This window comes from Palaemon carinicauda, chromosome 26 (assembly GCF_036898095.1).
Source record: "Palaemon carinicauda isolate YSFRI2023 chromosome 26, ASM3689809v2, whole genome shotgun sequence".
Classification (NCBI taxonomy): domain Eukaryota; kingdom Metazoa; phylum Arthropoda; class Malacostraca; order Decapoda; family Palaemonidae; genus Palaemon; species Palaemon carinicauda.
Window position 1 is genome coordinate 96,848,928 of NC_090750.1, and position 15,451 is coordinate 96,864,378.

At 36.6% G+C, this 15,451-nt stretch overlaps 1 protein-coding gene across 1 annotated transcript in view; it reads right to left on the bottom strand.

Moving 5' to 3' along the window:
- LOC137619713 (uncharacterized) overlaps positions 1–15,451 on the bottom strand; it is a 251,628-nt gene that overhangs the window by 19,955 nt on the left and 216,222 nt on the right. The window lies entirely within an intron of this gene.

Genomic DNA, 15,451 nt, shown 5'->3' on the forward strand with positions numbered 1-15,451 from the left:
TGGAGTTCTGATTAGGGTCAATGTAAAAACATACTGATAAACCTAAGTTCGATTACTTTAACCTTGACCTTCTGAATTACATGATAGGGACTTCTTCTAATGATGCAGTTGGACAGGAATTCCATGTTATACTTAGAAGTCAAATATAATGTTGACATTTAAGATATTAGGGACCTACGCCTTAACTTCTAAGCTATACAAAATAGGCTCCATATAAAGCTCTTACCATGGGTAAGGTCAAGGTTGTAATTGGAAGTAAAGACAAGAAGTTAGCCTCAGACATACCTTTGGCTGGTTCAATGTAGATATTGAATATCTGGCATAAAAAAAAAACATGAGTCATGTCAATTCAAAGGCCAATTATAACTGAAGATTATAAAACTGAAACATTATGTTTAACAGGTGTTATGAGCTAATGAGGTGTACTAGCATTATTGGTACCAGGCCAAAGCCTGGATAAATTTGGAGGGTTGCACTAAGAAGGGCACTCAGCTATATAACTTAGCAAAATCAAACATGTGAATCATATATAAAGTTTCCATATTGGATTGGTCACGGCCCAGCTTAACAATGCCTGCCTCTGGTAGTGCCAGCACGTATCAGTGGAATTTAGGTGACTGTTGAGCCAAGGTAGGATAGAGCAATGGCGATAAAATGGTGTGAGGGGAGAAATAGTAAGACAGTCGAGGTAAGATTTGAAACTTTAAATGGGGGAACCCTGACTGGTAAGGGAAAGAGCTTCCGGATATGATGAAAACGAGGAAAGTAGATATACTATGTACACAGGAAAAAAATGGAAGGGGAGCAAGGCAAAGAATACAGTTGGGGGTTTGTAGCTTTTCTATCAACGGTCTCATGGCAGAAAGAATGGCATTAGCATCATCATAAAGGAAGAATACACTAAAAGTATGTTGAAGGTGAAGACAGTATCAGATAGAACAACGAGTGAGAAGTTCGAAATTGAGGGTGCATTGATGAACGTCATTAGTGCATATGCTCATCAAGCTGGTTGTGTGGATGATGATAAAGATGAGTTCTGGAGAGAACTGGATGAATTAATGGATGGTACCCCAAGAGAAGAAAGTGTAATGATCGGCGCAGACTTAAATGATGATCATGTACATGGAGAAAATGTTGGTGGTGAAGGAGCAATGGGAATATATGGCCTTGGAGAAAGAAATGCTGAGGAACAGATGGTAGTAGATTTTGCCAAAAGTATGGATGCTGCTGTTTAGAATAACTACTTTAAAAAGGACGATGAACACAGAGTGACAAACAAAACTGGAGAAAAGTGCTGACAGATAAATAATATTATGTATTGGAGGTATAGTTTGAACGAGGTTAGACTGTAAAGTCATGACCACAGACTGTGTGACAAAACAGAATTGAAAGCTTGTATGTGCGATGGCCTTATCTGTAAAGAAAAGTCAGACTACTTGAGTAGAACTAAGGACCAGATGGTGGAAGATGAAAAGATCGAATGTGAAATTAATTTCAGAGAGGGAGTAATGCAATCAGAGCAAACTTTCAGTAACAATGAAAATCTACCTGATGAATGGGAAATAACAGCAAGAATAATCAAAGGGACTGGAAGTAGGGTATTTGATATATCATCAGCGATGTTGAAGAATGCCAAAGAAACTCGGTGATGGAATGAAGAGGTACAAGTATGTATAGAGAAAAAGGATGGCAAAGCATAAATGCTTTTAAGTAAAGAGATATTAAGAGTGGGTTGGAATTTAAGGAGAAATGGTACAGTAGCAAAAGCAAGGGCTGGTGTATATGATGTGTTATATATGAAAGCCTGGATACAAAAGAGGGAGAAAAGGATTTGTACCGATTGGCCCAGCAAAGATATATGCAAGGGAAAGATATACTTCATGTAATGGGTATAAAAGATGAAAATGGCAATGTTCTAACTAATGATAGGAGGGGGCTAAATAGATAGAAAGTATACTTTAGAAAGCTTATGAATGTGGATACTGCAAGAGAGGAGAGACTGGCTGAAGCTCCAAAGACACAGAAACGTATGTCATAAGTGAGATGGAAGTAAGAAATGCTTTGAAGAGAATGAAATAAAAAAATACGGTGGACCCAGACAATATTTCTGTGGAGGTGTGGAGATGTTTGGGAAATGTAGCAATGAGATTCCTAACAAGGCTGATCAACAGAATCTTGGCAAAGGAGAAAATGTCTGAAGAATAAAGTAATATCCTGATGCCTAATTACAAGACAAGGGAGATGCTTAGAGATGTATAAACTATTGCAGAATAAAGCTTTTAAGCCATAGCCTAAAGATCTGGGAAAGATAAATAGAAGCTAGACTATGGGCATAGGAAACAATCAGTGGACAGCAGTATGGTTTCATGTCAGGTAAGAGCACTTCAAATGTCATATCTGCTTTGTGGATGTTAATGGAAAAATGCCATGAAGGACAGGAAGAATTGCATTGTGGACCTAGAGAAAGCTTGCGATTGGTGTCAAGAGATGAATTGCGCTATTTCACGTGGAGCTCTGGAGTGGATGAGAAGTATGTGAGGGGAGTGCAGGCTATGTATGAGAGTAGTAAAAAATCAGTGAGGTGTGTTTTAGACACAATGGAATGGTTTAATGTTGAGGTGGGATTGCATCAGAGATTGGCTTTAAGCTCTTTCTTGTATGCAATTATCACTGTTCGATGGACAGATAGCATTAGACAGGAGTCTCCTTGTTTTGTGTTACTTACAGGTGCCATAATGATCTGTGGAAAGAGTAATGAGGAGGTTGAAAGAAATCTGGAAATTTGGAGGTATGCACTAGAGAGGAGGGATATGAAAATCAGCTCAAATAAGAGTATATACAATATGTGTGAAGGGGGGAGGGTTGGAATATGGCAATCATGCAGTATTATTGGGAGGTATAGAACTTGAAAAGGTAGAAGAATTTAAATATTTAGGATCAACTATACAAACTCACAAATTGATGTTGGGTTGTGATGGGGAGGTGAGGAGGAGAATTCAACTTGGGTGGAATGTCTGGAGAAGAGTATCAGGTGTTTGTAACAAAAAGATACCAGTAAGTCTGAGAGGGAAGGCCTATAAGGTGGTGGTAAAACCAGCTATTCTGTTTGGTTTGGATACCATACCTCTAACCAAGAAGCAAGAAGCAGATGGAAGTTGCAGAAATGAAAATGTTGAGGTTTTCACTTGGTGTAAAGAGGAAGGATAAGATCAGAAATAAATTAATTAGAGGAATTCAAATGTCAATCAGCTTGGAAAGAAAGCAAGGAAACCAAGAATAGGGTGGTTTGGGCGAGAGAAGAGAAAGGATGAAGAGTATGTCGAAAGAATGAGACTAAGCATGGAGACACCAGGTAGAAGGAGAAGAGTAAGGTCAAAGAGAAGATTTATTGATTCACTAAGAGAAAATATGAGGGCCGTAGGCATAACAGGGGAGGATTCAACCTGGCAGAGACAAGGGGTTGAGCCTTGGTTAGTGAATGTCCTTCAGGCTGGGTATTTTCAACCTTTTCTGTATTGCTGGCCTTCCCTTTCTTGCAGACCCTTTGCATGCACAAAGTATCCTCCTCCATCATTGAAAGCCCTAGCATTATTGACAGAGATCAAAGGGATGATGTAGAGGAGTACGCTCGAAGTTTTTTGAGAAAGATCTCTGGGCTTTTACATTTGACTCTTCCTGGTGAAGAAGACAATTGGGGGATGGAGACTCGTCATCGGGCTCTCTCCCCTGAATGAGTCGGTTCACCAAACCAGGTTCAGGATGGAAAGAGTATGAACTGCACCACGTTTCATAACATAAGGAGACTTCACGCTTTCCATGGATCTGGAGGATGTGTACTTCAAAGAACTGATTCATCAATTCTTTCATAAGTATCTTTACTTCTTCCTTGAGGAATTGGTGTACCAATTCATAACCCTGTATTTTGGACTTTGCATTGCTCTCCAAGTGTTCAAACAAGTGTTAACACTGTTGGCAGCTTAGGCCAACTTGCATGTGATATATCTTTTAATGTATCTCAATGATTGATTAATCCTGGACTCCTCAGAGAGGTAGTTGCTACGGGATCGAGATTGCGTTCTTGGTTTTTGGCCTGATCTGGGGATCCCGATAGATTGGGAGAAGTTGAATATCACACCCTAGTAGAAGTTGAAGTATCTTGGCATGCTGAAATACATCAACACCAAGAGTCTTTCCATTGTGTCTCTACCAGAAATCCTTTTAGTAGTGTCTGAAGAATCACTGGCCAGCCTCCTGGGATCCCCTGAACCATCCTATTCCAGTGGTACAAGAGGCACAGACTGATCATACTTAGTGGCTGGATGAGGAAAACCTCACCAAGGGAGTCCTTCCTCTGGTCGTGCAACTGTTCTCAGAGGCATGAAAGGGTGGTGGTGTGTAAACCTGGTCAGCCTGGTCACATCGGAAGTGTGGTCAGCAGAAGAAAAGCATTTGCATATTAATGTATTGGATATGAAAGCAGTGTTTAATGAGGCACTTGAAAGTGTTGGGTAACAATACCACTGTAGTAGATTACGTCAACAGGCATGGGACCATTGTGTTACTTGCTCTTTGCAAGCTGGTAAAGCAAATCCACATGTGGGTGGTGTACTATGCCATAAAGCTGCTAGCCAAGAGGAATGTACTATCAGACGCAGTTAGTCACCATAGACAGGTTGTAGGATTGGAGTGGTCACTACATACTTGCATAGAGGAGAGGCTCCTTACTTTGTTGGACACTCTGGAAACCAACTGCTAACCCCATGTCTAATCAGGAAACTCCCAGTATTTTTTTCCCCCATTCCATGCTCTTGGGATGTGTTCATCAACGCTTTCCAACACTGATAGGAACACCGGGATGCTCATGTCTTTCACCCATTCAGCCTGATTTGCCAACTGATCATCCAAATGTTGATCATACCAGATCTCAGATTGCCCCTAGTGGCTTCCAGATGACCACAAGCCAAAGGCCATCCCAATCTGTTAACACTTTCTGTTAAGGTCTGAAGATAAATAATCACTTAGAACACTTTTCTGTCACCAATCCTTTAGAGGTGGCATCAATTCATGAAGTCGTTTGCATTTCATGGTTGGAGACTATACAGAATCTCTGAGTAAAAGGCTTTTCATGTGGTAATAAGCAGTAGATGTCTGGTAACCTACGGTGGTCATCTGCAGCTGTCTACCAGGGAAAATGTGCCATTCTCTGTAATTGGTGTTGTTTAAGGGAGACTTCTCCATTAGGAGCATCACAGCACAGATCACAGACATTTTAGTCTATATTTTTTCAGAGAAGTGCCTCTCAGTCATGGCTGTAAAAGGCTACTACTCAGCCTTGAGCAAAGTCTTCCAGCTGAAGGGCACAGACCTATCTTCCTCGTTGGAGTTGACTATGCTTGTGAGAAGCTTCAAATAATCTTTCCACCCCCGGAACTCAGGCCTGCTGATTGGGATGTGACCCGTTCTCAAGTCATCTACTTGTATGCCATATGAGCATTTGAGAATGTTGTCAAATACAGATCTGACTCTTAAGAATGAGGCTTTGCTAGCTTTAGCCTCCATGATGCAAGTAAGCAAATTGCATAGTTTCTCTTGTAATAACACATGCTAAAGTTTGATAGGAAGTTTCCTCTAGTTGTATGCCATATATATATATATATATATATATATATATATATATATATATATATATATATATACTGTATATATATATATATATATATATATATATATATATATATATATATTATACGTATACATACATATATATATATATATATATATATATATATATATATGTATACATATACATATATATATACATACATATATATATATATATATATATATATATATATATGAGTAAAAATCACAGGAAAACGTGATGGTCATGCAGAAGAACCACAGGGAAAATGAAAATACAAAATATACGATTAAGTCCTGACTAGTTTCGTGATACTTCTTCAGAGGACTGATTTATTGAGAGAGGTTTCTTCACATTTTATAGGGAAAGTAAACATACGAACATACATATAGAGGCGCACAGAACAATGACAATCCCATACCAGCTACCTGGGCTATGGTCAGGTGTTTACTGGGCGGAGATCCGACCTCATTAGACACCTGCTAAACAAACATTTGGTATGGCTATGGGAAATCCTTTATCCCCAGTATTGAGCAATCTATATATGGATTTTTTTGAAAGCAGAATCTTAAATAACATCATACCTAATAATGTAAAATGGTTTCGATATATTGACGACATAATATGTGTGTGGCCAGGAAATAAAAATTTAGATAACTTTTTTCTTAGTTTGAATAGTTTGGTACCATCAATAAATTTCACTATGGAGCTGGAGAATAATTGTACCCTACCTTTTTTGGACTGTCGCATACATAGATGTAACAATAGACTCAAGTTTAGTGTATACAGAAAGCCAACGAATATCTCGGCATATGTCCATTACTATTCAAACCAAGGCAACAAAGTTAAGAAATCTGTATTTACTTCTATGTTTTTAAGAGCATTTCGAGTCTGCAGCCCTGAATATATTGATGATGAAATAAATGAGATTAGAGCAATAGGTAAAAAACTAAAGTATCCTGAAATTGTGTTAGATGATGCACTAAGAACAGCAAAAAAGACTTTTTTCGGTAATGATAACAGAAAAAACTACAACACACAAAATTTACTTGTACTGCCTTATTGTAATTCTTTTAAAGAAATTCCCCAATTGTTGAAAATTTTCAATGTAAATGTAGCATTTAAGAGTAAAAATACAATAAAAACAGCCTTAATAAAGAATTCTCCTGACATCACCAAGGGATGTGCATATCGTATTCCATGCAATGCTTGTGAAAAATACTATACTGGTCAAACTGGTAAAGCCCTAGAAAAGGGAATTGAACAACATAAGAAAAGTGTCAGATATGCTCAAGATAATAATGCACTCTTTGCTCACGTTAGAGATAAAAATCACACTATTAATTGGTCAGGTGCAAAGAAATTGGTTCAATCAAATAACTTAGTGGAAAGAAACATCTTAGAGTCCAGTTTCATAAAAGAAACCTTTGAAAACAACTTGAATATTGGTCATGGAATGTATAAACTCGACGCCTTTATATGTAAAGAGATTTGTAAGCTATATAAAAAAACTTTAACCACCTAATGTAAAACTGAATGTATTGTGAATAGGTAACGTCACTGTGAAACTAATATTTAGACTTAAGCTACCATTCATTATTTTATATAGTATGCATAAGTACACTGGCACTATATAGTGTTATGCTAGATATAAGTATTAATATATACGTGATTATATGTTTATGGTAATAATACTGTATGTGCATAGATATATATATGTATATAGGTGTATATGTGTATGTATATTTATGTATGTGTGTATATATGTATATATGTATATATATGTATATGTATATGTATGTGTGTATATATATGTATGTATGTGTATATGTATGTATATGTATATGCATATATGTATATATAGATGTATATATATATATATATATATATATATATATATATATATATATATATATATATATGCATATTTATATAGATAAGGCTACCGTTATTCATATAAATAAACTGTATTGAAAGTCAAAAACAAGAATTTACCGGTCACCAGCATGACCCTTTTTAGCAGGTGTCTAATGAGGTCGGATCTCCGTCCAGTAAACACCTGACCATAGCCCAGGTAGCTGTATGGGATTGTCATTGTTCTGTATGTCCCTATATGTATGTTCGTATGTTTACTTTCCCTATAAAATGTAAAGAAACCTCTCTCAATAAATCAGTCCTCTGAAGAAGTATCACGAAACTAGTCAGGACTTAATCGTATATTTCGTATTTTCATTTTCCCTGTGGTTCTTCTGCATATATATATATACATACATACATATATATATATATATATATATATATATATATATATATATATATATATATATATATATACATACATACATACATACATGTATATAGGTCTAGTTTAGCAACTGTAAAATATTAAAAGCACAATGTTATCTAGCACTGTATATCTGGGAAAGTGTATGGCAACATTTTGAATGACGGAATGACTAATAAGAGAAGATTGATATGGGCTTAGACAGCCGAGATGTGTTTATGAAGTGTTTGGTATGAAACAGTTACTTGAAAAGTTCAAAATAAAGAGGAAAATGGTATAGATAATTGCCGAGAACTGTTAGAAGTGTGTATGTCTGATCAAAGTGCGTGTTAAAGTATGTTGTCAGATGAGTGACTAGTTTAGTGTGCAATTGCCATTAGAAAAGGGTGTGATGTGTTTTCATGTAAATAGTGATGCGAGAGGTCAGTCAGTGGAAGTATTTTGAAAGTGGGTGACAAGTTGTGGGATAATGTATGAAATGTTTGATGATTGCATATGATGCTGTGCTTATCGGGGATAACTATGAGAAACTGCAGAAAATAGTAAGTGGTACTAAGTTGATGAAAAAAGAAAAAGCCGAGCGTAAATAGGAGATAGAGCAGTTATAAATATTTAGTTTTTTTTCGGTAAGGACAATAGGTTACTATGAAGAATGCATCATTCAGATATGGTAAAAGGTAACAGAAGAGATTAGCTTCAAAGGGGTTACGCAGATTGGAAAGGAAGGTCCTTAATATCACAGAAGTGCACGAGTGTGTGCAAGAGAGGGGTGAACAATACAGTCTACTTATTTGGCTAAACTCAGTTATGATAAAACTTCTAAATAGACACATTACTTGATTAATGCTCTAGAAATCTTACCGCACATTTTCTTTCAAATGGAGAAACACATACTGTCTGTCCTAACAACCTTTTAGAGGTATGTCCATAACCCTTATTTATTGTCTCCCAGCATTATCATTGATCATGTTCTTAGTTTTACTCATATTCCTCTTCAGTCCTACATTTCTGCTTTTTTTTTTCTTTCTCTTTTTAATTCAAATCTTCTATCATCTTTCGCCAATCCTCTCATGATTCACTAAACAAAACTATGCCATCTGCAAATCTTAAGTTACATATGTATTCCCCATTAATATTAATCCCTACATTTTCCCAATCTAAATTATTAAACACTTCTAGCCATGCTGTGAATGATTTAGGAGGGATAGGGTCTCCCTCTCTAACTCCTTCCTCAATTGGATTTTTTTCTATATACATACATATATATATGTGTATATATATATATATATATATATATATATATATATATACACACATACATACACATATATATATACATATATATATATACACACACACATATATATATATATATATATATATATATATATATATATATATATATATATACATATATATACACACATATATATTGAGAGAGTGTGTGTGTGTGGTGTGTGTGTGGTGTGTGTATGGGTCAGAATATTTAAAGCCTTGTTTAAAAGTAAATATGACATAAAAAATAGCAATAATGTCTGCAACTGTAGAGAGAGAGAGAGAGAGAGAGAGAGAGAGAGAGAGAGAGAGAGAGAGAGAGAGAGAGAGAGAGAGAGAGAGAGAGAGATACTTCGGGTCTTAGGAATATGACAAGGTTAATGCATTAGTGACAATTCCTAATCGATGTTCTGGAGGTTAAATAATAGGCTTTTGCCAAACGGCGCTATGCAAAAGATACAAAATAATCAAAATAATAGAAAAAGTCTTTAAAATGTATTAATGATAATAAAACCCCTTCAGTACTATCCTCGTTCATAATATGAAGACAATAATGTTTTATAAGTGCAGTAAAAAAGAATTTTCCTTCTTCCTATGTCTAGTCTAGAATAAAAAAGAAAAACTTTCATCTCGTAGAAAAATTTTTCATTTACTTTTCTGAGGAAAAGAAGAAAAACAAGAAGAGTCGAACGAAATGAATATGATTTCTGGCTCCATGAGATTTTTTATATTTGAAACCCCTTTGATTTCTTTATTAGTAAATATATTAAAATCATTTATTTGAGTCTAAGCAAGCTTTTTATTGATAAGAGGTGCAGTAGATGACATCTCACTTGTTGATTAAAGTCGAAACTCTTGAATGTCACTCAGAGACAAATTCCTTGTTCACTGTAGTCATGATGAGTAATTCATCTTTGTACACAGGTAAAGAATTTTTTTTTTTTTTTTTTTGCTTGGTATTCAATTCATGCCGGCCCATACGTAGTTCAACATGATGCATAGTTCTTTTTTATATTCTTGCTTCAGGATGTATGCTATGTTCAAAATAGTTTCATTTCTATCCATCAATCTGCCTTGAAACTGACTTTACTTTAGAATGATGTTTTCAAAAGAATAGAGTTTGTAGGCTAATCTTGAAATTAACTGTCAAGATTCAACTATCGATAACAATAAGGACGACTATAGAGAAATAAAAAGTAAGACTGCTCTCGCTTTACCTCATGGATCAAAGATGTATTCCTCAGCAAAATCTTCAACAAAGTTGCGCGCAACATATACCAAAACAAAAATAATGATGGGCATTTTGTAATGCAAAAGCAGCAAGCATACACATACAAATCAAGAAGGATGCCCTGTCAACGTTTTCTTAGACACTACAACTGTTATTGGACTCCACATAGCAAGTCGTTGAATGTTAAAAGATAATTTAAACTATATTATCATTACATTGGTATGATATCTATTTTTCACGCCAATGGCAACTTTATCGGCAAATACAGTTGATTGTAAATGCACAATTTTCACTCGTGACCCCTTATGGGTCTATAAATACCTGTGTTATCTGTAAATAAAGTTATTTGTTTGGGATCTGCTGTTTACATCGACGCTTCCTCACTCCAGTCACTTGTTGACCTGTGGAGTGCCTCTAACACCCAGCCTGCTTTGGAGCTCACCACTTCCTTTGCTGTATCCTCATACGATGCTCACCATAGTGTGGAGTCTTCCTTTGCCAGCAGAGATGTGTTTGCATGGTTTTCAAGTGCCGAGATTCAGCTCCTCATCGGGGGTATGACCCAATTAAGTAATAAAGCCGACTACATCCTCACTATGATCCCTGATGGCACCGCCCCAGAAATCTGTGATGGGCTTTGCGAACAAAAGGATGCCCCTATAGAGTATGATGACCTCATATCATTCCTCCTGGAGCAGTACCTCACTGTCACCACCCACCCATGTAGCCACGATTTTTCAGCTTTCTCAAAAAACATTGGGGGATCAAAGGGCACCGATTGCCATCAGAGAAACGATCCGTATTGCTTGCCTTCAGCCTACTGCAGATGGTTCTCCTTGTGGGGTGATCTTACTTCATGCCCTTTGGGCGCAATGCTTGCTGGAACCTGTGCTAGCCACCCTATTCATTGTTGTCATCATGCCCGTGAAGGACATGACGACCAGAGTCAACATACCTTATGGACAATAACTTCTTCCCTGTCAAGAACTCTGTTCCTGACGAAGAATACTACCATATAAGGGGGATGGTGAATATTGTAGGAAATTGGCACCCAACTTGTAGCAAGCCTTGGCAGCAACAAAGTCACCCACCCCCTACCCATGACACCCGATGCCTGCTCTCTAAGGAATTCCCTTAATAGCCATTGGGTGATATCCCTTACCCTCAATTGTGCTTCTACAACTCCAGATTAGCGGCTGCTGCTACGAAATGTGTACTGGATGTCAATGGTAAAACTTCATGCAAGTAGGCCATTGCATGTGGAGGCCTCCCCATTAACTAATCTCTTCTTTATGCATGATTCAGGATCTAATGTGCGGTTTCTGGTAGATACTGGTGCCAGTCATTCCCTTCTGCCACTTTCCCTCTTATGGGAGCAACCTTGTCATTCCAAGACTGTTGATACTCACCTGGTGGCCGCCAACAGATCTGCTATCCCCACCCACAGGGATAGCAATGCCCTCAATAGCCATTGGGTGATGTCCCTTGCGCTCAGTTGTGCTTCTACAACTTCAGATTCGGGGATGTTGCTAAGAAATGTGTACTGGATGTCAATAGTAAAAATACATGTAAGTAGGCCATTGCATATGGTGATGGCCTCCCCATTAACAAATATCTCCTTTATGCATGATTCAGGATCTAATGTGCACTTTCTGGTAGATACTGGTGCCAGTCATTACCTTCTGCCACATTCCCTCTTAAGGGCGCAATCTTGTCATTCCAAGACTGCTGATGTTCACCTGGTGGCCGCCAACATATCTGCAATCCCTATCAACTGTTACAAGATGCGACAAGTAGCGATGGCATTTCCTCATCACCGACATTACACTGCCTCTCATTGATGTGGATTTCCTCACCCATTTCCACCTCCTGATTGATGTCACACAATGATGCTTTGTAAATGCCAGCTCTTACTCATCAACACCTTTATCACCTGCTCCCTCTAACCTCACTCTCCATATCAGCCATGGAGGCATACGCCGACTTCCTCACTTTATAGCCTGACATCTTTCGACTGCAAACTGTTGGAGGTGTATTTGGGTGTCCGCCAGTTCCACCACATCTTAGAGAGCATGTCGTTCATCATTTGCACGGACCACATTTCCATTATGCATGCCTTTACTCAACAGCCCGATGCCTGGTCCGCATGTTAGCACTGACATCTCCCTGACATTTCTGAATGCAACTGTACCATTCAACAAATCCCTAATAGGTTGTCGACGCCTTTACCAAAACACTATATATTTTGGATTGGATTACAATGCCTTGGCAGAAACCCAATGAAAGGACCCCAAGTACCAAACCTGCAAGAGATCATGCACGTTTCTTCACTGGGAACACATGGCACTCGATGACTCCAACACCACTCTCCTCCATCACGGCAGTACTTTTAGGCTATGCCCGTGAATACTAGCCCCCATGTACCAATAGGCATTTCAATTTATCCATGGCTTTTCACACCTCTCGTGCCAATCTACTACACAGCTACTGAAGTTCAACTTCATATGGCACGGCAGTGATTGGGTTCACGACACATGGATTTGGGTGTGGGCCCTTTTCATCAACCCCAGTTTCATTTTGCCCATATTCACGAGGACATGCTTGGCCCCCTATCCATGCCCCACAAACATCTGTTACGTTCACATTCATTGATCGCTTCACTCACTAGACAGAAGCAATCTGTATGCAAAGTGCATCATCTGTCTAATGTTCTGCTGAAGTACTTTCCGGATGGATAGCAAGATTTGGCATCCATTTCGCCTCTCAATTGTGGACATCATTTGGTCATCTTCTCAGCATAACCCTACATAACACACCACTTAGAACCGCACAGCCAACAAAATGGTGGAATGTTTCCGTCATACCCTCAAAGTAGCTTGGATGTCCCGCTATAAAGACTCCATTTGGTTTTTCGCAATTTCCCTGGGTCCACCTTTGTGGATCTCTTGCACCTATGCTACGTAGTGGAGAAATTTACCACTATCATCAGACTTACAAGTCACCAACAATGCAGCACATACTGAAAGACCTACACACCGTGAAAGCATGTCTTCATGTTCTCCGAAGCTTGCAAGCCACTGCTTATGCCCTAATATGCAGGCCCATCCCTAGTCATCCATTGTACTCTGCATATCTCCTGCTTCAGGGGGAAAGCCATGTAATGCACGTGCTGCAAGTAACGCACGTACAAACGAAGAAGGATGGCCTATCAGCGTTTCTTCAATAGTACAACAGTTATTGGACTCCACATAAAAAGTCGTTGAATATAACAATCTAATTTAAACTCTATTATCATTCCATTGTTACATTACCTGTTTTTAATGCCAATGTCAACCTAATTGCCAAAAACCGTTGATTGTAAACACGCAATTGTCACTCATATGTGACCCCTTGGGGTCTATAAATACCTGTGTTGTCAGTAAACAAAACTAGTTGTTTGGTAGCTGCCGTTTGCATTATTACTTCCTCCACTCCCGGCAGAATATAAACGTTTTTTCCCCCGATATTTACAAAGATTTATTATTGATTTTAGCCTAATTTTGCATAGAATTAGGTAAGCTTCCCAAATTAAGAACAACGTTAAAAAGATATGCAAACTATCAATAGTGTTTAGAATAACATCTAACATGAAAAACAAAGATAAAACGTCTACAAATTTACTTAATCTTATGGAAAAGAATTTTGAAAATAAATGTGAATAACCGAGAAATACCATCCAATATTAGATTTGAGAAAAAGCATAAAAATCTAGGCACATTTTTATATTACACTCAAAGGTTTGAAAATGCTAGTTTCCAGTTAAAGGCAAAATTACCGACATCAAAGATATTTTATTATAAATCTTATATTAGAAAAAATAAAACGAGGAGTATGCATATTAAAGAAATCCTAAAGCAAAAATAAACTTGACTATCCTTGTAGTAGATTTTAAAACAAGATATATCAAGAGAAAGAAAAAATGTCGACAGTATGCAAAGTCTCCTCTCTAAATTTGTTCAATCTTAAAACATAAAAGAAAGACCATCCATCAAAACTTATAAAAGACGAACCACCGCCATTCTATAGTCATCAATAACTATCAAAACTTTTAAAGAACAAATAATTTCTTAACCTAAGTCACCAAAACTACTTAAAACAAATAGTACGTTAATCTCACTCAAAAAAAAACTCTTCAAAACGTACTGTCCTCCGAAAAGATAAATATATATATATATATATATATATATATATATATATATATATATATATATATATATATATAATCTATATATATATATATCTATATATATATATCTATATATATATATATATATATATATATAATCTATATATATATATATCTATATATATATCTATATATATATATATATATATATATATATATATATATATATATATATATCTATATATATATCTATATATATATATATATATATATATATATATATTTATATATATATGTGTGTGTATATATATATATATACATATATATATATATATATATATATATATATGTATATATATATATATATATATATATATATATATATATATATACATATATATATAGATATAAAGCGTGGTGGTAAGGATGGACCAAATAAAATGTACAGCCCAATATATTTTTTCTCAAAGTTTTTTATTTGTTTATAATATAGCTAAGATTCCTAGTACTCCGATTATGGCCGACTTAAGCCCTTTCCCAGGGAGGGAGGTGTTGATTTTAGATAAGACACGTAAACAATCACAGTCACATTTATTCTATAACTGGTGAGAATGACATGTATGAAAGTTTCTCAATACTGAGAGTTACTATTGATTTATGTGTTGCATTACTCTTTCATGCAAAATGGACTATATATAAGATCAAGGCCATATATACCTTTATCACTTATTCAAGTAAAGCTTTCTACAATACCTCTTTTTTTCTCCCAAAATATTTTTCATTATTCTTTTTTTTTTCTTGGGTCTCTCTAATTGCATTCCTCTACATAAGAAAAGCATAAAAAGGAATCTACTC